Source organism: Amblyomma americanum, chromosome 3, assembly GCF_052857255.1.
Source record: "Amblyomma americanum isolate KBUSLIRL-KWMA chromosome 3, ASM5285725v1, whole genome shotgun sequence".
NCBI lineage: Eukaryota > Metazoa > Arthropoda > Arachnida > Ixodida > Ixodidae > Amblyomma > Amblyomma americanum.
This window is the reverse complement of record NC_135499.1, coordinates 62,535,470-62,562,934: the sequence shown is the minus strand read 5'-3', so window position 1 is coordinate 62,562,934 and position 27,465 is coordinate 62,535,470. Positions and strand designations below refer to the sequence as shown.

General features: G+C 48.7%; 1 pseudogene across 1 annotated transcript in view; it reads left to right on the top strand.

Moving 5' to 3' along the window:
• The window catches only part of LOC144123775 (neprilysin-1-like), a 60,445-nt pseudogene extending 35,204 nt beyond the window's left edge, over positions 1-25,241 (top strand). The window contains exons 8-9 of the transcript XR_013313138.1: positions 4,234-4,524; positions 24,694-25,241. The product of XR_013313138.1 is annotated as a neprilysin-1-like (transcript). The remainder of the gene's footprint in view (positions 1-4,233; positions 4,525-24,693) is intronic.
• Positions 25,242-27,465: the final 2,224 nt, after the last annotated feature.

Here is a 27,465-nt window from a genome sequence, read left to right as displayed (position 1 = left end):
GAAACTCGAGGTATGAGAGGCACCGTAGTGAAGGGCTCAGGATATTTTGACCACCTCGGGTTCTTTAACGCGCACTGACATCGCACAGTACACGGGCCTCTAGAATTTCGCCTCCATCGAAATTCGACCGCCGCTGCCGGGATCGAACCCTCGTCTTTCGGGCCATCAACCGAGCGCCATAACCATTCAGCCATCGTGGCGGCTCGTGCAAGGGAGAGGATTTTGGGGCAAGCAGTCAGCGTCAGCGTGGCGGCGATCGCTCTTATAGGACACAGAAAAGCCGTATTATTAGAGCCGTAATGCCCAACAAGCCAGTCGACCGGAAGGGTCGCGCAGGCCAACCAGCACACACGGAGTGACGGTCGGTGATTACTTTGAAGTGGCAGCTGTATAAGTAGGGCCGAAACTTGTTAACAGCGATGACGACGGAGAGACATTGAACTTTTGCGCCGTGTAATTGCGTTCGGCTTTCCTTAACCCGTAGGTAGAGTTAGCGATAACATGCCTGGCGTCGTTCTGAAGCTGGAGGAGCACCGCGCCTATGCCCACTGTTGGGGTTCAGGTAGCGTGACTGGGCCGGAGAAGAGACGAGGACGATCGGAGGAAGAAAACTTGGAAAACTTTACACAAGGACTATTTATATAATGTGCAAGTAAGGGCAACTGATAGTGCTTCTCAGTAAACAGAGCTTCTTAGCAGTCGGGAGTCTCTCCCAGCAAAGGGTATCTCTCAAGAGGGGGGCTCTCTTCTGATACCAAACCAGCAGCTCGTTCGTGTTCCCCAGATCCCTAGCTGGGGAATACAGTTCGAAGAATGATGTCCAATCACACGATGGCACTGATGGCACCACCCACGGCGGGGGGGTCCTGATGCTTCTTCGCAGCTCGGTCGAGGGAAAGGGAACAGGACCCGGTCACGTTGTCGTCCACGCGGCCTCCAGGTGGGCGCGGACGTGGGTCCGGACTGCGCCCATGTGGAACAGGAAGGCGCCTGCGTGACACAGGAATGCGGGCTGTCTCCCAGCAGGGGTTGAAAGATCTTGTGCTGAGGACCGGAACGTAGAACCTCTGTCGAAGGCGCAGCTCTCGGGCAATTGTTCAACCCCAACGTGACTGAAGAGGGCAACACTGATCTTGTACTTCGTCGTCTGGTGACCGGAACGTGGAACCTCTGTCGAAGCCGCAGCTCTCGGGCAATTGTTCAACCCCAGCGTGACCGAAGAGGCCAACACTGATCTTGTACTTCGTCGACCCGATGGCATGTTCGAAGTCGTGGGGACGCTATTATCGTCGGTGCAACCGACGTTTCTGCAGCCACGTTTCTTCCAGAGAGCTCTTTCACCGTCGCGGTGGTTTTCAAGGAATCCTCCCCATGTCCAAATTCGCCGAACTCAACAGCAGGAAGGGGGCGCGAGCACAACACGACGCAGCTGGCGTCGGTATGAACTTGGGTGTTAGCAACTAGATTGAAATGGCGTAAAACAGGTCCAGAGGTGAGAAGAAACTTCAGTAGTCGAAAGGATGAGTCACACGCCGGGAACCACGCAAACGGAGCGTATATTGCAACAGGGAAGTGAGCGTATGATCCACGTGGACGAATCCTCGGATGAAACGGCGGAAATGTGAACTTAGGTCGATAAAGCTCCTTAAATTCTTTACATTTTGAGGTTCTGGAAAGTCGCGCACTGCAGCGATATTTTGCGGATACCATTCTTATCGACTAGAAATTCAAGCACGAGGGTCTGTCGCTCATCGATGGGGCACTTCTTAGAGCTTAAATTTCTATCTGCCTGTTCGATGCAGTCCAACACAAGGCTAAGCTGCTCATTATGCCCATGAAATGTCTCCCAAAAATTAGTACATCATTCAGGTAGCACATGCGTACCTCCCAAATTAAGCCACGCAGGATGGTGTCCAGAAATTTTTCTAACGTCGCTGAGGTCATCGCACAGCCCGATCGGCATCACATTAAATTCCTAAATTCAATCAGAGGTGACAAACGCTGTATTTTCTCGGTCCGACAGATTTATCGGGATCTGACAATAGTCATGCCGCAGGTGGACAGACGAGAATAAAGAAGCGCACTGAGAACAATCCACGGAATCATCAATACACGGAAGAGAGTAAATTTACTTCTTCGTCGATCTACATAAAATCTCCACGAGTTGTACTCCTTCGTCACCAACATGATGGGGGCAGCCCCAGTGACTTGAGGACACCGGTATAACCACTTTTTTAACATGTCCAGGGCCTTTCCGTTGATTACCAGCCACTCGGCCGAGGGCACTGAATAAGGCACTGCCTGGTCGGAGTCGAGCCGCCAGTGTTGGTCTGATGTGACAAACGTGAAGCTGGCGGCACAGAAAAATCATTTTTTTAGGGGGGGGGGGGGGGGGGGGCAAAATCGAACACAGATCCGTATTGCGCCAGATCTTCACGTAAGTCACGCTTTTCAGACGAGCTTTTCTTTTTCTTCAGGTGTACTATACATGCTCTTTATTCTGTGGGTTTGAATAAATTGGTTAGCAAGCACGTCTATTTTCCAGAAATCGCTGAAAAGCCTGTTACCTGGATGACACAAGTTTAATTCGCAGCACGTGCCATGAAAGCACATGCACACGGATGAGCTCCCATTTGCCAGTGGAATATTCACGTCGCATGTAATGTTAGTAATGTTAAAATCATCTAGAACGGATGGGGTTGATGAAGGAAACCTAGCGGGCAATTTACTTTATTTGTCGTGCAGGCCCGACGAACCACCATTGTATCAAACTGAAGGGCGATAACATGCGACAAATGCAATATCTTTCAATTTGAGACAAATGTTCACACAAATAAATTAATGTTCACACAAGAAATGTGGAAGGAAACTAAGTCGTTATTGACTGCTATCAAAACGCCAACCAAGTTGTGTTCCTCGATCACACCTGTAAAATTTGTATTTTATTACCTAATTGAAGATTCCTTTATTACGGAATTTCGCAGAGAGCCGAGTGTCTTTAAGGATCACAGCAACTGGGCATGTATCAGTTAATGTACACCGGGTGTCGCATTTATTTCGACGAGTTAAGTGCACTGGAGGGGTTGCTTTGCCTGCAGGCTTTTTGAAAACACCTGTATTATGGCGCGATGTAGCCATAATTTCTTGGGCCACAGCGGTGAAGGTAACTGCGTTTTGAAAATTAAAAAAAGAACTGATATGCACAATACTCACATTGCGCTAAACGTCCCTCAATAAATAAGGATGCTAACAGTAATAGTTGAAAAATTAACTGTTGAAATTTAGATAACCAGCCTACTAGTTTGGACGTCTTCGCTGTAATCTGATGGTCTACAACCCTGACAGTATTATGCCGACCAAAGCACTCTTCTGACAGAAAAAAAAATTGCTTTTGGGGGGAAGGAAATGGCGCTGTATCTTTCTCGTATATCGTTGAACACCTGAACCGCGCCGTTAGGGAAGGGAAAAAAAGCCTATTTTTAAAAACTGCAAAACATGTTATATGAAACATCCGGTACGCAGTTGGTTGGGCTGTTCTCAATGCCTTCGAGATGGAATAAAGCGTGCCGCAGTAGCTCACATCTCTAAGTTGCAATGCTTCCAACTTTCATCTATTTAAATCATATTTTTCTACGTCACGTCCTTCGAACTTAATATAAAGTTTATAGTGACTGAGCTCATCACTTGCGGAATGCAACGGCATCGTCAGCGAATAGCAGGCATGTGACATACAAAATGGTCACAAAGGCTTCATTTCCTTTGCCAGCTCCCCCTTATCCTGACCTCCATTTCCGAACTTCCAAATACTGCCCATGTGTAGTGTGCGTGGTGACACCGAAAGCTGCCTTCGCCGCTTGCACTATCCGCACAGAAGGTAGCGGTGTTTTACAGCCTAGCCGCCCGCGCTGGCTGGACCATTGTGGTTTTAGGAACTGGTAGTGTTTTACTTCTTTACTGTGGTCTTCGCATTGTCTCCAACCTCCCAGAAAGAGACAGGAGGAACAAAACATTATGCACAAAAATTAGGCAAAGGGGCAGTATTCACTCATAGGCGGCAAAAAAAAAGGCGTGTAAATACCACAATGTCTTGGTCGTTCAAGCTGTATTGTAAAGCAAAGTGCCTGAGGTTCCTCACCTTATTTATAATGAACTCTGGACAGTTGCGCCTTAAGATAGTGAAGTCTAATCGGTTTTGTTAGTTTAGTGACCTTGTCAAAGCTGGCGGCGTCGCAGATCTTCGACCCCTACCAGGCGCACGAAGCCTTGAAGAAGTGGTCGGCGGAGTCGCGCCTCAAGTACGCCGAGGTGCACGCCTGCGTAAGCACGGCGTACGGCCGCTCGTGGTCGCCCTCCATGTACCGGCGGCAGTTCAGCGACCTGGCGCCCATAAGATCGCTCTACCGCGCCTTCCGGCCCTCGCCGACCAAGGACCGGCAGCTGGCCGACTTGCGCGAGTACAACCCGCAGCAGACGTTTTTCATTGCCTTCTGCCACGCACACTGCGTCGCCGACCGGAGCGACCAGGTCAGTGCAGGCTTTATTCGGCTACAAAACAGCACGAAAGCAGCAGAGCAGTTTCAGTGTTATGCTCTCTTACCATAGGTCCAGTTTAGATGTTTATTTGGCATCCGCTTCTGCGCAATGGCAAGTCAATGCTTGTTAGCTTTTGTGATAGTTGGCTTTTCTCCATTTAGCTCTGCCTAAGATATATGCGTGAAATAACGTAAACATTATTGTCATCCTCATCAGTCCCGAGGAACATGTTAATGCACATCTCACTTTTACGACTTACAAAAAATATTTTTGGCGCTTTTTCATTGCTTAGTAGGAAAAATTGTGCGAAAGAAGGGTTTTGCAGGTGTACGCCGCGAGCATCTGTTGCTGCCGCGAATGCCTAGGTGCGCTATCTGTCTCGGAGCAGACTGAGTCACCCCGGGCTTGTTACGGTCGTTTTAAAGATGAGCTAAGGTACTTGCCTCTTCTAAATCAGCTGAGTACCTTTTTCATCGTAGTTGCCAATTTACCCAAAGTAGGCCATCGGGCTATTGCTCAAGTGTCGCTTTTCTGTAACAATGCTGTCAACGCCAACGCGTTTTGCTGCAGTGCCGCGTTTCTCCGAACGCATGCACTACTGCCACTTTTCTCAAAGCACGAATGAGAAGCCCACTGACCTTGGCGATAGTTATGGGCATTTCCTTCCCTTTCGTTACTGTCTCAGAGGCTTCACGTCAGCCTGCGGATATCCCGGTGTATTTGGCTCATAGTGCTTTTTGCGCACAGATAAAATTTGATGAAGACGACGACGTGCAATGCACAACTAATATTTTGTCGTAATCTCCCATGGAAATTTCCTTTATTATGCCACTACACCTTGGCCAATCCCCCGCATGTGGGTATGTGCTATCTTTTCAGAGGAAGAAGAACAAGAAGCGTGAAACTGTGGCAGTTTAACACAAGGCGTGGTATGTAGCCAGTGGTCAGCGGAGCTGATCTGTTCACGCCGCCGTGGGTTCGAAACCCAGTCGCGGCAGTATTTATTTTATTGCTGCAAGAATCTGAGAGGCTTCAGACCAACCTCGACTTTTCCAGGATTGCTAGTGAAGTAGGGCTTTCGCACTAAATACCCATCGGGTCTGTAAGTTGCCTTCTTAATCTACATAGTGTCCTGTTGGGGACGACTAAATGAATAGTTTTTGAGCAGGCGCCGTGTAATTACTCGTAATTTTGATTGAAATGTGCAATCTACCAACTACATTATTAAAAAAATATTCATAAAATGTTACTTCTTTCTGAAGGAATATATCCGCGTAGGAAAGAGGACGGTCTAAGGTCTTAGCGGAAGAACTGTACTATATATGGCTCCAAAGTATTCATATGCGCTCATGGGAATCCCAAGACATGAGAACTATACTTTTATTATAGCTGAATAACCGAACATTTTTTCATGTTTTAATTGGATGTGTTAATCAATTCACGGTCTCTACGCGCAAAGCCAGTTATTCTTCTCATTGAGCCGGAGCATAATTTATCGCCTCAGTTTTTTGTGGACGATCTAGGTATGAAACATACGCTGTTATAGCGCACACGGGAATACCTAGTCGCGGCGGTTGTAGAATGTAACTTGAGCCAATTAAGGCTGAAAGAAATACGGTGCACCACAAATGTGTTCAACTAACAACGTATTGTTTGTAGTCGAGTTGCTCAATTAAAAGTGTTTCGTAAACTCGTCAAAATATTTAATTAGGAATATTCATATAAATTTTTTTAGTTCATTTTATGCCACCTGTTCAATTTGCAGTGTTCCGAACTGGGCTCAGAGAAAGCTCGCTAAGTACCTTTGTAGCAGTTTACTACCCACATGCTCCTTTTTTCTACTTAAAATATACCGCGAAATATGTTAACATTCCCAAACATAACAGCCTTTTTACGCTAGAATATTCGACCACACACAAAAATCTCTTCAACAAGCGAGGTATGCATGTTGACCATCGCGAAATTTGTGGCCTCTGCTGGGGTCGACGGCTAAACCTTCATAGAATAGAAGAAAACAAACGGTGATGCTGTCCTCAAATAGTTTACTTCATCGCTTTCCCTTTCACATTAGTTTTGTTTCGGCTGTGACTGAATAAAAGGCTTCGGCTAACGCGGCTTGCGGTTGCGAGTGCATCCATCACTTATCAGAGACGCCGGCGGGGCCTTTGTATGTACCAGAGGAAGGTACTGTCCCTGTTTGAGACTGTTGCTGGTAGCGGTGGGCGTTTCGAGAAGGTCGCCTTGCATGCTTACACTCTACGAACTGCTATTCTATTAGACAGCAGAGCGTGCCAGCTGCTGTACTTTGTCAGCTGTTTACTCTTCCCCGAATAAATCCAGGGTCGGAAAATATATGCTTCGCTCTCTCCTCCCAAATTGCCAAGCATTCAAACCACTCCTTCGGCAAAGTGTGTATCTGCCAGTGCACTCCCCGTATTACCAAAATGGAGGTGGTGGACATTTAGCTTCATCGCTTGCTTAATGCAGTTGTACTTTATGGTCGCCTGTGACCCATCTCTCGCGCTAACTAGGTCCGTCGCTCATTCTGGTGAACGTGAATGAAGCGATCTCCGTTAAAGCGGCCGCAAAAAAGTGGTATACCTGAGCAAAAGCTCTGAAAAAGTACCAAGCGAGGTTATGTGCTTGACTACGCAAGCATTAGAACAGACTGTCTTGCAAATGTCGCAATTTCTACGAAACAAAGCTCTAACGCAGCGTAAAAATATTTTAGGCCCGTTGGAGCTGCCGTTCACGTTTTCATACATCTGATATAAAACAGCGACGTTTTCATGAAAAGCTCTTCGCAGAAAAGGAACGATGCTTAGATTTCAGGAAGCTATTTGCGACAAATCCTGTAAATCTTCCCGGTTCGCTGCGAAGCATGTAGTATAAATACTACTACGTACCGCAGTGCTACTGCGGAGTGAATGCTGAATGTGAGCGCATGTGAAGCTATGCTTGGTTTTTAATTAAAAAAACAATGAAACAGGGTTCCAGTTACCCTTCTTCGCGAAGGGCGAGTCTTCAACATACCATGCGCTATTAAATCGCTTCCGAGTGAAGACTTTCAGTGGTGCGCAGCTGTTGCCTGTCCTCTTTCATCGTTGGCTAAGCTGTACCATCTCTATGTAACGCTGCAACGATGTATGAATTACTGGCCAGTTCAACCATCGGAGTTCGCAAACGTATCCAGGAAACAACCGCTAGGATGAACATCAAAAATATACTATCTCTTTGAGGGAACCGAGGATGAAAAGTTTTTTTTAGTTCCAACAAAGAGAAACTGAACTTCAGGTCAACGCTAGGTGATGGGAAGATATTGCTTCTTGACGACCCCGGTGGCTCGCTGAATGGCTCGGCGTTGGATAGCCAGGACTGAGAAGAGCAGCACGGCCTCCGAGTGCTCAGAAGTACTGTGTTGCAGATATAGCTTAGGGAGATCAGCGGGCTAGTCCCATAGGATGTGCGCTTTATCGGCGTGTTAAATGCAGAGGACGCAGTCCGGGTACATGCTACCGGGAAACATAGCAGCGCCAGCGAAGGGAGAAACAGTGTTCGAAGCTGTTTCCAAAGGACCGTTTGAGATTTTGTAACAGATTCGTCACCCAATGGAAACAGGAGTCTTTCGAGTCGGTAAGGCAATTTGATGGCGTGGTATAGGACCAACAGGTCCGCCGCTGAAAATGCTGCGTATGTGTCGGCCAACGGCCCGGCTCAGCAGGTGAGGCCTCAACCAGCGCCTTGTGCAGCCATGTTTCAACACATGTTTTTGGAGCTAGCGTCGCCACTTCGGGCACTTTTGTGTGCGCTGCCAGACACCCTTTAGGCGTGGGGGGCGGGGGGGTAGCGGTCTTGGTAACAGAGGAGATGCCCTCGACTCAGCGTGGCAAGCTCAGCCGGAGACCAGTTACCAAGAGACAAAGGGGTTGGTCCTTTGGTGCCCAGCTTTCGCTGGTCGCAAGCCAGAGAATGGGTCGGAGCCAAGGGTTCACAAAACTAAACAAAGTTTATACAGCGAAGAGACGATACAGAGGATATCACAATCACTCGTACGAGCAGATACGAAGTGATTTACAAATACAATTCAACTCGTGCAAAGTAACAATAGAGAGATAACAATTCAACAAAATATTTGCACCTAAAGTGCACTAACGCAGAGAGAGACAAGCAAACACAATTTGTTCACCTGGCACTGCGACAGTCCGACGACTTCAGGAGCACGACGGGGCCGATCCGCAGCTTGGCGCACGTTGCCTCGCTGGTCTGTGGCTGGTCGAGTGGTGTTCTCCCGGGAGTCGAGTGGGCCCGCTTCTCGGAAGCTTAAACGGCGCCTCGGGCTAACAGACAGCGGTTGCAGCCCCTTATTTATAGGCGCAGTCCGCGTCTGTTTGTTCTTCGCGCCAAGGCAGGCGCGCACATGCACGCAGATTCAACTGCACAAGCTCCTTCTCCTTTTCGTGCTGGGCGCGCGACCCCATTGGTCGCGCGCGAAGACCGCGCGAAGACAGCCTTCGAGAAATTTCTGGGTCCTTCTTGCGATGCGAAGACGCCGGCGCGAGAGCGAAGGGGAGAGGCTATCACTTGAGCGCCGTCAAGGACACGCCCTTTTCGTCGACGATGAGTAGAAACTACTCAGACATTCTACAGAAATCGACGCCGCGCGTGGCTATGTTTCCTTTGGCGCCGCGCCGGCGAGCTGAGTGGAAAGGCCAGCAGCACACGCGAAGTTACGCGCTCTCCGGGGATCCTTCCCCGCTGTTTTTTTGTTTTATTTTACCGCACGCGGGCGCGAATGTTCACGCGCAGCTACGTTACTTTCGAATATGCGTCAAATTTTGTGACAGCTACAGAGAAGATTCTTGCGGTGTAGCAATAATGGCGTTGGCGGACACCACCGTGGTCGCACTTCAGCCGTATGCTGTGGTGTTGCCTAATAACACCACAGCCGCGCTCCAACAGATGGCGGCGCCGTCGACGCCGCTGCCGTCGCCCCTCGCTCCACCAGATGTGCTCCGCCGGGTATAGGGAGAGGATGTGTCGCCTCGCGAGGTGAATATATATATGCGCTTTGCCTCAGTGGATTCTAGTCATTATGGGGAGCGCTAAAGAGACACAACAACGACACAATGAAGACAGGAAGAGAACGCGCTCAAGAGACGCCAGAAGAACGCGCCGCACGAATCGAGAAGCGTCGTAACGAAGATGCGGTTAGAAGTCGTGCCACGTCCCGAAATGACTATTCAACTCAAGAGACCGGTTTGAGTTCTCGAGAGCGTCGGAAGGAGACGCTGCGTTGACGACGTGCCGAGGAAACGAAGCTTTCGCAATTCAACTATGGTTAACCACAGCAAAAACACAGCGAATTTTTTTTTTCCAGAAGCCCTGCAGAATGCATGCGCTGCACTTCGGTTTGGCAGGAGTGTGGGGATTCAGGATAAAGGATTGCGCAAGCGTATACTCCATTGAAAGGCGTTCTCAGCACTCCTCCACTTCTAGCAATGTAGTTCATTATGAACACGCTGGAGAGCTCTATAATACCATTGCACAAGACTGCAGCGCGCGTTTTTCATATTTGGCAGGTTTTTATTATATGCCACGAAAAGGACCGCGAACGGCGAACATTGCTTTAATATTATTAATCGGCTTTGAATTAAATGCACCTCGACAACAAACTATTTGCAGCTGGGACTGGGATAAACTACAAATCGCGCATCTCTGCGAATTATCCAATACGCGAAACAAATTCTGAGTTGCGCTACACCGTGGCAAGCAATACTTGGTTATCGTCACTGGTTTGCCGTGTACCACTTCATTTTCTTTAATTTTGGCTCAAGTTATGCGAAACGCTGTGCACGTAGCGTGTACTCTTGGGCTTCAAAAATTTCATCTGTGTAAACTACTAAAGTATTGGGCGCAGACATTGCGCACAAAATTGAATGTTATGGTCTATACGTTTAACATAGGATCTTTCCTTTATTGTGCGGCAAGAATAATAAACCGCAGTCGGCTGTGAGTGCTATTTTTGGAGAGGCACACCCAGAAGCTAAATCCGACAGGTTAGGTTAGGTTAGGTTGGCATTTCGTCTGCAATAAATGGTACGCGTATAGTCGGTGACATTTGAAGTATAAAAATCCACAGAGAATGTCCACTACATTAGATTCAGTGCGAAAGCACGGATTTGTGCGATGTATAAGGAGATGAGCCGGTAGTGCCGCCAGTCGGAGTAGATTGATATTGACGAACACGACACGCCGAAATGCACACCACGAGAGTGTGGTGCAAACTAATGCGAGGCGTGTGGGCGATGGCGATAGCCTAGTAGTCTCTCGCAACGGGCTTTGAAACTCATCTGTTCGCGCCGCCGAGGGTGCGAATCTCAGTCACGGATACTGATGTGATTCCGTTTTGCTTGGCTCTGAACCTCCGGATAAGTGCTGCTTTCACACGAAAGACTACAACGTTTTGGGCCCGTTTGAGTACCTTGCTCACAACAAGCGTTGAATGGAATGGCGATTTGTTTACAGGAAAAATTAGAGCAGTAAATGCGCGTAGATTTACTGAAGGGTTCCACGTGTGCTCTTAGAAGCATGCTTGGTGTTTTAGAGGTTCATGATTCTATGAAGTGTGCGGCGATAAGTTTTCGTGCAAAAGCACTACTTCACGAGGTCTAACTGGCGCACCGGGTTTGTGTTAAACTTGCCCTTGAAGTTGACTTTGGTAAAATCATGAATAAATAAAAAATGAATATTGCCCCTACTGGGATTCACACTCGCGGCGGCGCGAACAGATGAGCTTCGCTGGCCACAGCACGGGAGCACGGCGCCATCACCGCAGCAGATCACGACTCTTGTTTAACTGCAATGCTCTCGAGCTATGCGTTGCACGGCGCTGTCTTCTACACACTGTCGCTCTGTGGATTACACATAGTCGTCTTCATCAACTAATACGACTATAGAACTAATTTAGTCGCCAGGTTTGCCGACTACCTAGCAAAGCAAGACCATGAAAAACTCGGCTAAACGCATCTTTTCGCATGTATACTCGGTTTAGCTGCGTTAGAACCCTACCAGATTTGTAGCGATAGCTACATCACGCTAGCATTTCGAGCCTTCAGCGTGGCGGTGCCGCCACCTGTGGTTGCGCCGCCCCACTATCCCGTGGTTGGTCACGTGGTGCGGAGCAGCTGCTGCTGCTGGCGGCGCGGGGCGCCGGCGAAACCGAGCTGCCACAGCTGTGCGCATGCGCCGTGTCAAGTCGGAGGAAGATAAAGAATTAACATCCAGCGAGAAAGTGAGGTGAAAGACTGACTTTAGAATTCAACCCGGCAAGTTCCACTCGGCAAGCTGTAGCTAGCTCGTCACTCCAAGTTTAACCATAGTTAAACCACCACCATTTTTTTTCCGCTGTAGCGAGGATAGATACTTTGTTTCAAATTGTTGTGTGTCCTGCTCATTGTTGTGTTCAGCCAAATGATCGGGCTTATAGTGGCTTTCATGATGTCATTGAGATACTTTTTGACACATCTTCTGAAGTTTCCAGTTTTGCCGACATGGCCAGCGCTAGCCTTGACAAGGAATCTAATACATGAAATCTTATATAAAAGAAAAGTTATCCCACGGTCTATTAGAATCATTGCAGATAGAAACCATGAAGTATGCTCTTAGTAGGACATGTGGAACCGTTCTGCAACTCGACTCTCGATAATTATGAAATTTCGCTTCTAAATAAATCCTCTTCCATCTAGCGCTCAATTTGAGCGTGTAATCCTTACGGGGTCGAAAATTTACTGAAATTTACTGAAATGGTCGCTAGCGCCCGCTTACCATTTCAGCGATGTTCGCGCTTCCCCAGCTGGTATTCCGCCTAACCCTCGATTAAATTCCACTACAAAGTCTTGTAGAAATTAATGCTCAAAGGGAGAATGGCCGCGTCGGTTACTACACTACACCGCAAAAATGTGAATCATTTTTTAAGAAAACTGTAATCCTGGTCTTCTGTATTTCGAAATCCATTAATCGGAAAGCGTTCATTACGAAATCCATTTCGGAATGAACGCGCTACTCGGAAAAAAAAATTCTCGCTTACGCGAAATCACGTTTGTCACCTTTTGCAGCTCTGTACATTAAGGCTCCGCGATTCGAGAATGTATATTGAACTTTTTGATTAACGGGAGACAGCCCTGATGAGAGAACGGGCCAAATCTATGAGTGCTTCGAGTGGCAGTTTGTTTGAGACTAACATTCTGATTTCCTTCCAAAATGCTGTGGCATTTTCGCAGCCCTAATGCCATGTATTCTCTTCAGTAGAATCCAGAATTTTGAGAGAGTTGTTTTTATTGAAAACAACTTTTTGATGTATTAAGCACGCATTCATTGGAAAGCAACAGCGTTTCTATGGGCTGTCTTCGATATGGTGTCGATACCCTGGCGCGCTGCTCCGAAGGTAGCGCCACGATTCAGCCTCGATAACATCGACGATGACCTCCAAGCTTCTCTTTATTTCTTGGCATTTGATGCTGATAAAGGTAGGGTTAACTATACCTGTTTACGTATGCGGTGCCCCAAATATAACTGAATATCTGTCACGACTTGAATCGGCAGCGTTAAACAACGTATTTCAAGACACTACATATAACCCAGTCATGCACCGTAAAATGCTGCTGAAACAATGCATACTAGCCCGACTCGACAAGAGCAGGAAGATGTATCGCACATGGTACGAAATAGTTAGGGAATTGTGAATGATAGTGTTCGCAAAGCGACTCCACTGTGAAGGATGCCGTAATGGAGGGCTCTTGATTAGTTTAGACAACCTGGGGTCCTTTAACGTACGCCCAAGTGCGCGTTTTTGTATTTCGCCTCAATCGAAATACGGCCTCCGTGCCGGGATCGAACCCGTAACCTTAGAATCATTAGATGAATGCCACAGCCACTGCGGCAGCGCGGCGAGTGGGAAATATTTGTTTTTTTATATACTTAATTACATTGATGAGTCTTCAAGATGCAGAAATTTAAATCAGGTGCGCTTCATTTTGTGATAGGAGGCACAAATTATGGAATGCATATCTATTCATTTTGAGCTACATGTAGGCAATTTTCTAGACATTGATCAAATAGGCGTTAAGCGTTATCTTTTTAATAATTTTTTTCAAGACAATAATACAGAACTATTGCCTTGGCGGACGTGACTAAAGGAAGGATGCTGCCTGACGAGGTCACGTCACCTTGGTGCAAGCAGCAGTCGGCACTCAAGCACAGATTAAAACTTTGTGAATATCTTTTACAAACTGAGAAAAGCAGTAAAGAAACGTGTTTTCCTTTTCCTTTTTTAGAGTGGAAAATTACAACAGGCACAGAAAAAAAAAATTTCTGTTAAATTCTACTTGCAACGCATGGTTACAGAACATATTTAAAATAAGTGCATATATATGATTACACTTGACACATTCAAAGAAATTTTTGTTTATTCTAGAGCGCTAAGCTTCCTCTAAGAATAATTCCTGGAATATCGTGCTACTTCATTTAATGAGCAAGCATTTGTTAACAGGTCCTGAATGAATAGATAGCTGTATATTTCCTCCTGCAACTGATAACTTGATATCTGATATCCGTAGTTGGTTCCGGCATGAGCCTTAATTACAGTATAATTTTAAATCGTAGGCGCTTCTGTTTTTCAGGTATGCTGTTTTAAAAGAAGTATTATCGGACGAGTATTGGCGATAAACTCCAATCCTTAGGGTATGTTCACACTTGTCCAAAAATCCGGTGAGTGAAGCTGATTCGGCTGTTTTTGACGCCGACCAGGGCGGAAAGCGCTGCGGCCAGGCCGATCGGACTGGGACCGATTGCCGCCGCCGGAAAAATTCCGCGGCGACTATTACGGCAGCGCCCTTCGAAGCAGGACCTCTCGCCTCGGAATGAACTCGCCGTAGTTGCTGCCTTTTTCAGCGTGTTCACTGGCCCTAAATGGGAAACCGGTCTTTCGCTTAGTCTCATTTCACCTGTAAGAAAACGTATAAGGAATAATTTTGCTTTATTTTTTATTTAGAGTGACTATTCTGCCGATACCAACTTAACAGGCGCATCGGTTTGTTGACAGTAATGGTCCCCATGCTGACAAGCAGATGGCGCCACTAGGCTTGGCTTGTCGTCACGAATATGTTTGCACACACCGAATTAAATGTGGGAATGGGCGTGCGTTTAACGTACGTCAGCGTGCGTATGGTTATGATACACAGACAGCGTCGAATTATGCTATGCCGCGAGCGTTGCCATAGTGGCCGGAAAGTTGCGGAAAAGCGCGAAGCGGCAGCAGCGTTGCGGTTCCGTCTCGCGCGGGCGTTAGCAGAGGAGAACAGGTCCTAGTTTTTCCGGCGAAGCGAATCCGCTTTGCTCGCCGGATTTTTGGACAAGTTTGAACGTATCCTTAGTCTGTATATGTGGTTTACGTATTTCGTGTATTCCATACGATTTAAAGAAGGACGCGCAATGATCGGACCGCTCCAGGTTACCGACAGCACGTGTTGCTCTTTTTCGGATTGGCAGTAAGGAACCTAAATTTACTTTCGTCGTGGTTAGCCACACAAGGAACCAACAGTTAACGCTTCAATGTATACAGGAGTAGTATACCTGTCGTTTTAGAGTAGTTGGTAGATAAGATCTTAGTCCATTTAAGGTGCCTAATGTGCGAGATAGGTCTCCTCTAAGTGTTTTCACGTGCGCATTTCATAAGCGATTTTCATGCAGTGTAACACCGAGGAATCTGGTAGCCGCAGAGTGGTTTATGTCCGCTTCTTGAATTTCTAAAAATGAAACTGTATAGATTGTCGTACCCTTAGGGCGGTATGTTCAGGGTGTTGTAGTTACTGTCTTGCCATGAAGCTAAGCCTACATCCATTTGTTCGCCTCTTTATACAGTGTATCTAAATTCGTTAAAAAAAATGTACTCGTGTCGTTCGCTCACAAAACCACATTTGGAGCACTCGAAATGTTTGCATTTCATTAATGTTACAGTATCATTTCCGTTTACTGTTTGTTTTTTCTACAATGTGTGTCCCAATTCTACCTGTCTTTTTTGGCCTGCAATAATTCAGAAATAAATGAATAGCATAAATAAGAGTGGCTCGACGATGAACCCTTGTTGTACTGGGTTTGACGCATTGTTTGTCTGAGAGCACGATACGCCATTTATTACAGTATATTATGATCGGTAAGCTAAATAAATCCCGAGGAGCTTGCAAGCTATACCTTGGATACCATATTGCGGATGTTTTCTTGAGAGTAGGCCATGCTGTGTTCTACTGAACGCTTTTCTAAAACCTAGGAATATACCTATTGTAAATGATCTATTTTCGATGTTGATCAGAATTTCTTCTTCAATTCCAAGTAGTCCTGCCTCAAGCGATTATTTTCTGAAAGCCAAATTGTTGCCTTCGTATGATATATTGTGAGGTGAGCAATCCAACGAGCATTTACAAGCAGAATCCTTGTATTGCTATAGTTAGCAACGAACCCCGGCGGCAACATCTCTAATGAGGTCAGCAGCAAAGAAAACAGTGGGTCTTCCCCATGAACCCGGAACCAGAATTGAGGTAATCAGAGAGGAAGGTACGTCTACAAAATCGAAACTGAAAGTGGCGTCATCGAACAGGAAGAGAAACCGTATATGACGTCGTCAAGCGGCAAGGGGCCTCGTAGAGAACCACACGTGGGCTTACACTGGAGAGGATTTTCTGCTTAAAACCTTATATATTCAGTAATGGTGCGCCACGCGCTGTCGATACGCTTGGCATGCAAGAATTCCACGCTCCGTTAGCGAGAAGGAGCGAGTAATTCGCGGCTCAGCTGCCAAGATTAAATATCACATAGAAGTCGGGAGACTAACATACGCGCAACGTGCGTTCGCTTGTGCATCGTGATGGGCATGGCTTGCGTCCTCTGCTAGCAGACGACGATGTCCTGGTACGATAACCCAGGGGGAGCCCAGCTCCGGCGGCGAGTCCACAAGCAGCCCCTGGCAAGTGGGACTTGTGACCATGACGGTGTTTCCTGTCAGAGCGGAAGCCGAGACCTCTCAGCAAGTAGTCCGAGACTGGAACATCAAATATTCCCTTTGTATTAAGGCGCAGGGAAACTTCAGCGCAGGTTCCCTATGTGATCGGTGTCGTTGAGCTTACGCCACAGTTCCTGGCAGCTCTTCGTGAAAACCTTGATGCCGCTCTCCCCGCTGAGAAAACTAATCTTGCCTATCTTCTTGGTCGAACACAAGCTTACTTCCTGTAGACGAAAAAAAAAGATGGTTCCCAGCAGCGACCAGCAAAATTCCCTACTAGTGACAAACTGCTTCCAGAATCGAGTCGGCTGCCTGGGATGAGGTTCCAGGATATGCCCATTCCGCACCTCTAAGGAGGAAACAAAGCCTTGAAAAGACATTCTCGCCGACGTGGGTTTAAAAAGTCGGCAGTACTTTTCGCAGTACATTCTCAATATTTCTGTGGTTTGAAAACAAAAAAAGTAAGTAAGGTTCTCGGTGAAAACAGAAGTCTTCAAGCGTTAACATACCTATATACTTGTGCTTTTGGTTTTGAACCGATTGCATATTTTTTCTTATACCAGTGCATCTTTATCGCTGTTTTTCGCTGAAACCGAAGAGTGCATGACAAGATAAACGGTACTCGCTCATGACTCTGCAACAACGGTAGACTGCAAAAGCACTAACGACACATATGAGGCTGTTCTGAAAAGGTGTTTTGACATACAGACTGCTTGACGTTCAGAAGATATTTTTAAAGAAATGCATATTGTGTCAAGGCGTTTATTTGAAGCACAGGTTGGTTGGTCTTGGTTGACCGGCGACACGACGGGCACACTCACAGGCGTCGTTCGAAAAACCCAGCTGCACTTCGTCTGCTTCTTCGTTGTCCCGCTTGAACTCGTCCGCTTCTTCGCTGCGCTGCGCCTGTCGGTCCCATTACAATTACTCTCCCTCTGAAAAAGGAGCCATCCTGGCGACTTACGGAGAGGAGAGGATGGGCGGGTCATAGTAAGGCTTGAGGCGCTCAACGTGCACAGTTTCGCGCCCCCGGCGACGGTGGTCCGAAGAGGGAACGAGCGGCTCAACAATATAAGTCACCGGAGAAGTTTGGTGGACAACCCGGTAAGGTCCGTGAAAGCGAGACAGTAGTTTCGTGGCGAGGCCGGGAGTGGAGGAAGGCACCCAGAGCCAAACGAGGGCGCCAGATGGGTATGACGCTGGAGGGTCCGGGGAATCCCGACGGTGCTTCTGATGCCATTGTTGCTGTGTGGTGAAAGAGCGGGCAAGTTGCCGGCATTCTTCGGCATACAGGTGAGCTTCGGAGAGTAAGGTGGTCTCGGAAGGGTCAGGGTGATAAGGAAGGATGGTGTCCATGGTGGATGTAGGCTCCCGGCCATATAAGAGGAAGAAAGGAGAAAACCCCGTTGTTGTCTGAGTAGCTGTGTTATACGCGTACGTGACGAACGGGAGCACTTGATCCCAGTTGGAGTGGGCGATGTCAACGTACATGGCGAGCATGTCACTCAGAGTGCGGTTGAACCGCTCAGTCATGCCGTTGGTCTGGGGGTGATAGGCGCTGGTGTAGCGATGAACGATTTGGCATTGCTTGAGCAGGGCCTCGACGGCGTCCGCGAGAAAAACACGGCCGCGGTCACTTAGAAGTTCTTTCGGGGCGCCGTGACGAAGAATAAGACTGTGTAGAATGAAGTGAGCGACATCGTTTGCGGTAGCAGATTCGAGAGCCGACGTTTCGACGTAACGGGTGAGATGGTCAACTGCAACGATGATCCACCGATTATTAGCCGAAGTGGTTGGAAGCGGGCCATAAAGATCAATGCCGACGCGGTCAAAGGGACGGCCAGGGCAAGGTAACGGCTGCAAAGGAGCGGAGGCGGAGTGGGGAGGTTTCTTGCGACGTTGGCAGGCGGTGCATGACCGAATGTGCTGACGTATGTAGCGGTACATACCTCGCCAGTAGAATCGCTGACGAAGGAGAGCATATGTTTTCAGTACACCGGCGTGGCCGCATTGTGGAGCGGCGTGAAAAGAGGCACAGATTGTAGCACGGAGGTGTCGAGGGATGACCAACAGCCACTTCCGGCCGTCGGGGAGGTAATTACGGCGGTATAAGAGGCCATCACGAACGGCGAAGTGGTGGGCTTGGCGGCGAAGGGTCCGGGTCGAATGATGCGGCGAGGGAGTGTTCAGGAAGTTTAGCAGCGAGGTGATCCAAGGATCCTTCAGTTGTTCGGAGAGCCTATCAGGGATGTTGAACGAAGAGAATTCGTAGGCACAGACGAGGGCAAAGGTTGACTCGCATGGGAGTGGTGAACGAGAAAGGGCGTCGGCGTCCGAGTGCTTGCGGCCGGAGCGATAAATGACGTGTATATCAAACTCCTGGAGACGTAAAGCCCAGCGGGCGAGTCGGCCAGAAGGATCTTTGAGGGAGGATAGCCAGCATAGGGCGTGGTGGTTTGTGACGACATAGAAGGGCCGGCCGTAAATGTAAGGGCGGAACTTGGCAATTGCCCAAATGATGGCGAGACATTCTTTTTCTGTGACAGAATAGTTTGATTCCGCCCTGGTGAGGGCGCGGCTGGCGTAAGCGACGACGTATTCCGGATACCCAGGCCTTCGCTGGGCAAGAACTGCGCCCAAGCCCACACCGCTCGCGTCAGTGTGAACTTCTGTCGGACAGGCGGGATCAAAATGGCGAAGGATGGGGGGAGAGACCAGCAGGCGGCGTAAAGTGCTGAACGCGGTATCGCAGGCGGGGGACCAAGACGAAAGGTTCGGGCTGCCGGCAAGAAGCTGCGTTAAAGGGGCGATGATACTGGCGAAATTTCGGATGAAGCGGCGAAAATATGAGCATAAGCCTATATAACTGCGAAGTTCTTTTAAGGTGGTTGGTTTGGGGAAGTCAGCGACGGCGCGAAGTTTGGCAGGGTCAGGAAAAACGCCCTCTTTGGAGATGACATGGCCTAATATTGTGAGCTGCGTTGCACCGAAGTAACATTTCTTCAAGTTTAGTTGGAGGCCGGCGTCAGTAAGGCTAGTGCGTACGCGCTGAAGGCGGTGCAGATGGGAAGGAATATCTTTGGAAAAAACGACAATGTCATCTAGGTAACACAGACATGTTTCCCATTTGAGGCCACTGAGAATATTGTCCATCATCCTTTCGAATGTGGCTGGAGCATTGCAGAGGCCGAATGGCATCACATTGAACTCATACAAGCCGTCTGGGGTGATGAAAGCGGTTTTCGGCCTGTCGTTCGCTGCCATCGGGACCTGCCAGTAGCCGGAGCGTAAGTCGAGGGATGAAAAATACTCCGCTCCCTGCAAGAAATCCTGTGCGTCGTCGATTCGGGGTAGAGGATAAACATCCTTGCGTGTGATCTTGTTGAGACGGCGGTAGTCCACACAGAACCTGATGGAGCCATCTTTTTTCTTCACCAAGACAACAGGAGAGGCCCAAGGGCTGTGAGAAGGCTGTATTATGCCGCGCCGAAGCATGTCGTCAACATTGTCACGGATGACGCGGCGCTCGCTCGGCGAGACTCGGTACGGTCGCTGACGCAAGGGAGCGTGGGTACCAGTGTCAATTGTGTGAGAGACGGCCAATGCGCGCCCCAAGGAGGGCTGGGAAAGGTCGAAAGAGTTGCGGAAGCGGCAGAGAAGTTCCAAGATTTGGTCACGGTAAGCGGACGGAAGGTCGGGAGGGATGTTACGACGAAAGACGTCGATGGAAATCGGATCGGGCGCTGTCGCACAATAGGCTAAGGCAGTAACTGGGGAACAGGCACGGGTATCGGAGAACTCGGAAGCAAGAGCAGGGTCCAGTTCTTCAATAGAGCCGAGGCATTCGCCGCGAAGAACAAACGACGGGCAAGAAAATGGGTTGGTGACATAGATGGCGCAGTGGCCATTGGAAATCGAGACAACGGCGAATGGAATGGGGAGGCGCTGATGGCGAGTGGCTGCTGCGGTTGGTGTGAAAAGAACAGGGCCACTGAGGAAAGAGTCGGGGCGGAGCGGAACGATGGCTGAAGAGGAGGGAGGTATGTCGGTGTCGGCAGCTACAAGAAGCTTAGCGGAGCGCACAGGTAGGTCACACAACGAAACATCACACAGGGGAGAAAGCTCAAGTTCCGCACGGGCACAATCAATCACCGCACGGTGGGTCGAGACGAAATCGCAGCCGAGGATGACATCGTGAGAGCAGGCGGTCAGCACAACAAACTCGATGGTATAGGTGACGTCGTTGATAGAAACGCGGACCGTGCAGGCTGCGATGGGGTGGATGCGCTGAGAGGTGGCCGTACGTAGTGAAAAGTCACACAGCGGCGTTGTCACCTTACGAAGTTTGCGGCGAAGAGCATCACTAATTACTGACACTGCAGCACCCGTGTCGACGAGCGCGAGAACGGGGACGCCTTCAACAGACACCTCAATCACGTTAGCAGGAGAACACGGAGGACTTAAAAAGTTGGCAAAACACGCAGTTCTTGCCTCCTGAACTGCGGCAGTCAGTTTTCCTCTGGGAGAGGGTCCGGGCGGCGGAGCATCGGAGAAATGGAACGTCGACGAGGGGAAAGCGAGCGGCGAGTAGGGTACTGGGAGCGATGTGTAGAGGAGGCAGAAGAGACATTAGGCAAGGGCGGCCCGGAATCGTAGCGGAAATTTCGCATGAAATCGCCAGAACGAGGAGATCGCTGACGGCAAAAGCGTGCGACATGGCCCGGAAGACCGCAGGAATAGCATATCGGTCGATTGTTCTCGGTACGCCAGGGGTTCGTAGGGTTTCGGCGGGGTCGACGAACCGGGACCTGCGGCGGGGGTATAGACGGCGGTGGAGCATAAAAGGCCGGGCTGCTAGGGTAGGCGGCAGAGGTGGGCGAGCGCCGTGTACCGGCGACTGCTTCAGCATAGGTGAGCTGCGCTGCCACAGGAGGAGGTGGGGGACTGGATGACAGAACTGCAGCGACCTGCTCCTGAATAGCACGACGGATAGTGGGCGTGAGAGATGGCGCCAGGTCGTGCGGAGGGCAGACGGGGTCGGGAATGTGATGCAGCAGAGAAAGCTGGCGAGCGATCTCTTCGCGGATGAAGTCTTTAACCTGCTGCATGAACAGGGACTGCTCGGCAGACGAGCCACCAAGGGCCAAGCCAGCAAGACCCCCCGTAGGCGCGCCGGACAGCCGCGTAGATGCGCGTTGCTTGCGGAGTTCGTCGAAGCTTTGGCACAGCTGGATGACGATAGCGACGGAGGTGGGGTTCTTCGCCAGCAGCATCTGGAAAGCGTCATCGGCTATGCCTTTAAGTATGTGGTTGACTTTATTCCCTTCGGACATGGAGGGGTTGACACGCTTGCACAGGTCAACGATGTCCTCGATGTAGCTTGTGAACGTCTCGGAAGGGAGCTGAGATCGAGCACGAAGACGTTGCTCGGCGCGAAGCTTCCGGACGGCGGGGCGGCCGAAAACGTCGGCGAAGCTCGTTTTAAAGGACGACCAGGTGGGAAGATCGGCCTCATGGTTGCGAAACCATAGGTTGGCAACGTCCGTTAGGTAGAAGAGGACGTTGCTAAGTTTCACGGAATCGTCCCACCGATTGTAACTGCTGATGCGCTCATAGGAGGCCAGCCAATCGTCGACGTCTTGGTCATCGGTGCCACTAAATGGAGAAGGGTCACGCTGGCGCTGCACCCCGTGACAGAGTACGGTGGCAGGGATGGGCTGCGATGGTTCACTCGGACCTTCCGGCATGGTGGCGGAGACGAGGAGCGTTCCACTTTGAAGTTCCAGGATGAGGACCGGGACGGGAACCGAGGCACCTCCACCAAGTGTCAAGGTGTTTATTTGAAGCACAGGTCGGTTGGTCTTGGTTGACCGGCGACACGACGGGCACACTCACAGGCGTCGTTCGAAAAACCCAGCTGCACTTCGTCTGCTTCTTCGTTGTCCCGCTTGAACTCGTCCGCTTCTTCGCTGCGCTGCGCCTGTCGGTCCCATTACAATTGTAACGTTTTTGTCTACAATGTACAGTGGGAATGGTTATGGGTGGTATCTTGGATGAGTCTTAAGAATATTTTCGGCCGATAAGTCGATAAATTATGAATTGTCGGGCTCGGAAGGAATACACGAGAATAAAGTGTGCGGACTTCAGCGTAGTTGTTTGGCACTTTCTTTTATGTACTACGAATTGTCGTTGCATCTTAGCTAATTTTTTTTTTCATGGCTTCTTGCGTCTTTGTTTTTGACAACCAGTAAGGACAGTCGTCTCACTTTCTGCTGTATGTGCAACAAAACACACGTACAGTCACGGACAAAATTAAACTGAGCAAGCTATTGGCTTCTAATAAATTTCACGCCTTGCCTAAATGAAATTGTTAGTTAATTTGTGTGCTCGCTGATAAGAAAACAGTGCTCATTTACCTATCATAAGAAACACATTTTTACAATTGCAACTGAATAGCGTGCTTCATTGACTTATATGCGCGCACCTGTACATGCGTACTTTTAATTCTTTTTATTTTGGGGGGGGGGGGGGGGGGGCGGGAGATGGGTTCATAGACATTCTTGACGGAGAACTGCACACTTCACCCAAATGAAAAAAAACGCCCTTCACCACAACAGCAGCACATCCACGCCCATTTGCACTTAGAGGTTCCAGTCGTCTGCTTAGAAAAGCTTATGGGTAAGGCAAACCTGTATCACGTGTGTGTGCAAGGGAGGTAATCAACAGCAGGCACTCCATGGACAACCTGAAAAGTTCTGTATTTGTGTGAGCCGAAGCATTTACTGCACCGAGATATTATGCCTCTGGAGGTTTTCAACTCTCAGAACAACCAACTTTGGCGAAGGAGACAATATTTCGAGGGCAAGAGCCGGACTCGAAAGCAGTTTTTATGTTTCAAGCATTCCTCAAAAGATAAGCCTCATATAGGCCACAGGAGCTTAATTTAGCCTGCCAGCAAAAAAAAAATGGAAAACGATTACGCTTCTCGATAATGCGATTTTTGACAGCAGCTGGTGCGTTATTTCAAACATACGGCACCGCAGACGAAACACACAGTGCCCAACGGAGGCGGACATTGGTTTAGGTTTCTGCAGCGCGCACAGCGAGCAGCCGCCGCTAACAGCTAAGCCTGTACTCGCGGAATCTTCAGTGTAAACATCTGCAAATGGCATTGCAGCATAAGTCACGCTGGAACGACGCAAGCAAGGATGTCGAAGCAGGCGAATGCCGTACGTCGAAAATGGCATTAAAATCGCCACCCGACAGGCGGGTATTGCAGATCCTTGCAATTCAGTGGATTCTGAAGCGCAATTAAGTGCCTTGTTCGCACTCTCGCCTCTTTTCCAGATTGTCTAAATATCGGCGCACTGATCATCAGTCGCGAGAGTAGCTGCTCACGTAACGTATTTGCTCCTTACGCTACACTATTTAGCTCCAAATAACGCCTATTACTGTTCGAATGGAAACGGTCCTAAACGGGAGAAGGATGACTCGGCACTTGCTATTTAAAGCTGCGCGGCAAAATGCCCCGAGCAACGGCCTCCACAGCTGCCCTTCCGCGTAATTTTGATGAGTCCGTTCAGACAGTTTGAGGAGAAGAGGGGAGAGACGATCACCGCACAACGGAAGCGGTAGCACATTAAGCCAGCCGTCGAAGCGTCGGTCCGATCCATATAGCGCAGTCGAAAAACTAAGCACAGAACTACTGGAAGTGAGCCGCGGAGCCGAGAAAGAGAGTAGGCGCCACAGCTCGTGTCAGGCTCGAGCTTAAGTCCGCGCGCGATGCTTCGCCTAGGTCGCGGGGAGAGGAGGACCAAGACTCTGACCTGAGACGTGCTACTGGGAGCCCGAGCCTTCAAACGTGCTCCAGAAAAATCTTCCCCCATTTTTTGCCGCGATTCATGGCGCCACCTGCATTCAGGCTACCACTTTCATACGCCGGCAGTCTTGGTTAAAGACGTCTTTTGTCCTCCGCTGCGCTCTACCTTCGCGCTCTTTTATCCTTGGATGCGCTTTTTCGCCCGGTTACGCCGAGGCACGCACTCAACGCAGGAAAGGGCGCCGAAGAGCTGCACTCTAAAATCGCGCTTTGTCACTTGACTACGCAGGCGGCGAGAGACCGGTGCAACATTCCTCTGCGCAACCTGGCCCAGTTCTCCACCGTGTTCAGGTGCCCGCTCGGAACGCCAATGAATCCGCCGGGGAAGTGCTCCATCTGGTGACGGAGTTCGTCGTGGGCTCGCTCGATGAACTTGCTTGATGAGACATCTATAATTTTTTTATTTGCGCTGCACACTTTGTTTTATGATCACATTCGATATTATTATTGTTTTCCTGCTATCACGTTTAGTTGTTTAGGAAGCAAATATTTACTTATTGATTTCTTAAGTTTCTCGCATATTTCACTCTGATTTTTGTGTTGACTGTCTGGACGTTTTTGGTGTCATCATCCGATTCCTCTTGAAGATGCCTATCCGTACTTCGATATGTGTTTTTTCGTTGATTGCGCACTGTCACCCCCTTTAACGCGCGTTTGTGAACTTTATTGTTCAACTCCAAGGACAACAGGCTATAGCACTCTCTAGCAGAGCCACTGCCTTTAGGATTGCAGGCTGCCTCGGATTGGTGTAATCAATGCTCTCGCCTTCATCGGACTGAAAAGAAGCTTGTGGGACATTGCCGGCGCGTTGGCGCATGACTGCTACGCGCAGATAGCTTCTCTCTGCATGTTTTGCACAAATGGGCGCATGTTTTGCACAAATGCGCTTCCGAAGCTGCTGGTAGACATGTGGTGTGACCGCCTCACATTCTGACTGCTACAGACGCACGAAATTAAAGAGTGGTACTGACTGTACACAGCCAATGCCACTAGTGAATCATGCTGCACATATAAAAGGAACACCATCCTCTTCAGCTTATCATTCAAAAAAGATTGTGGCTTTCATGATTATTATAATAATCGTGTTTCTCTCTGCAGCTTCGTAACTGCCTCGCACTTTTCGGTTCACGCTGAAATGACTGATACCTATAGCATGCAGTCGGTGACGGCCACGAACAGGTATCCTGTGAGTTATATTATGAAACTTCGGACCCTACACTTAACGGTGGGCAAAATAACTCCTCTTGTATGAAGTCGCAAAACTTTAAACCGATCAGACTGTCTCCTGTTTAGACACTCACTTAAAAATAAAAAAAACTGTAGTGCCTTCGTCATTGCAACAAGCGTCGCGAGAAAAATTGCAGCATTCAGTTCTAGCGTATTGTGTCGGCCAACGTAATTTCGGGAAGCGTACAGTCCTGCTTCTGCCAAAATAAAATTCTCGGAATGTAGATAACCGCCGGATACAAAATGCGTTCGCCGCTTACCCACTGGGCCCACTGTAGTGCAAGAAAAGAAAAACATCTGATCCTAGACTACTCAGTCCTCCGATATGCACTTGTTCCGTACTCCTTCCATGGGCAATGCCTGAGCAGTTTTGGTTGCTGCGAATGAAAACCACGGAATGTTTTGGAAACGCACTGTACTTAATGTTCTTTATCCGTGCGCATGAGTATGAAAAATGTTCACTTCGAGAAAGCATACTATAAGTCCTTCTAAGATGGTGCACAGCTTATTTCGCACCTCTATATACAAACGCAGCCTAACAAGAACTCCCCCCCCCCAAATAAGTTAATTATTCTCCATTCTTTCCTAAGCCCCATATCAGAGTCGCTCGGCATTAGACTGTAGCTCTGCGGTTTTTAAAGGCAAATCCCGTGACAAAATTTTTCCAGCTTCAGGACGCAGGTATTTGCGTGTGTCTGTGCAAGTCCTGCCAGCCTCTCACATTAGAAGTTTTGGTTCTTACGAGATTCTGACTACGTATCACATACCGTGTTAGGATGAATATAACTTCAAGCCATAGTGTTGCCTTTATTTCGGGTGATGGTTATGACGGTGTTTGCACATGTGTGGTGTCAATGGCGGATACTTGATATCAAATATATCGATTTACCATTTAAGTGCTATGAGTACTTTTGTGGCATTTTCCTGTCTGCCTTTCCTGGTGGATCTATACTTGTTACCAAGAGCCACTTCGTTGAAATCCGCAGTTCAAAGTGTAAGTGCGCCCCGCCGCGGTGGCTCAGTGGTTAGGGCGCTCGACTACTGATCCGGAGTTTCCGGGTTCGAACCCGACCGCGGCGCTTGCGTTTTTATGGAGGAAACAAGCTAAGGCGCCAGTGTTCTGCGCGATGTCAGTGCACGTTAAAGATCCCCAGGTGGTCAAAATTATTCCGGAGCCCTCCACTGCGGCACCTCTTCATCCTTTCTTCTTTCACTTCCTCCTTTATCCCTTCCCTTACGGCGCGGTTCAGGTGTCCAACGATATATGAGACAGATACTGCGCCATTTCCTTTCCCCCAAAACCAATTATTATTATTATTAAGAGTAAGTGCCAGGCGCTGCAGTGACGGGCATAGTTTTGGCCACAACTGCTCGAAACACGTTTTCCCGAGAACAGCATAATTGAGTTCAAATGTGTAGAAAATATGCGACTGCTTACAAACAGAAATAAAATAAAAACAAGGAAGATGCTGGATCCTGGAGACACGAATTATAATCCTTCATTCAAAATAATCTGAAGCAGAATGTGAGAAAACTATCATTTATTAACCCTTGAAGGCACTAACTTGCCGCAATTCGCAAGGAGGGCTGAAAGATTGATGACATGTGCCCGTGGTAAATATATATGCTTAACCAGTAACAGGTAGGAGCAGTTACAATCGGGAGAATACAATGAGATAAAACTAAATCAAAAGAACGGTGTATTGTGATCATGCAAAACGATTACTTGTCACAGAGAAAAAGGACGTAAATCTCTAAGAAATCCATTTCAGCA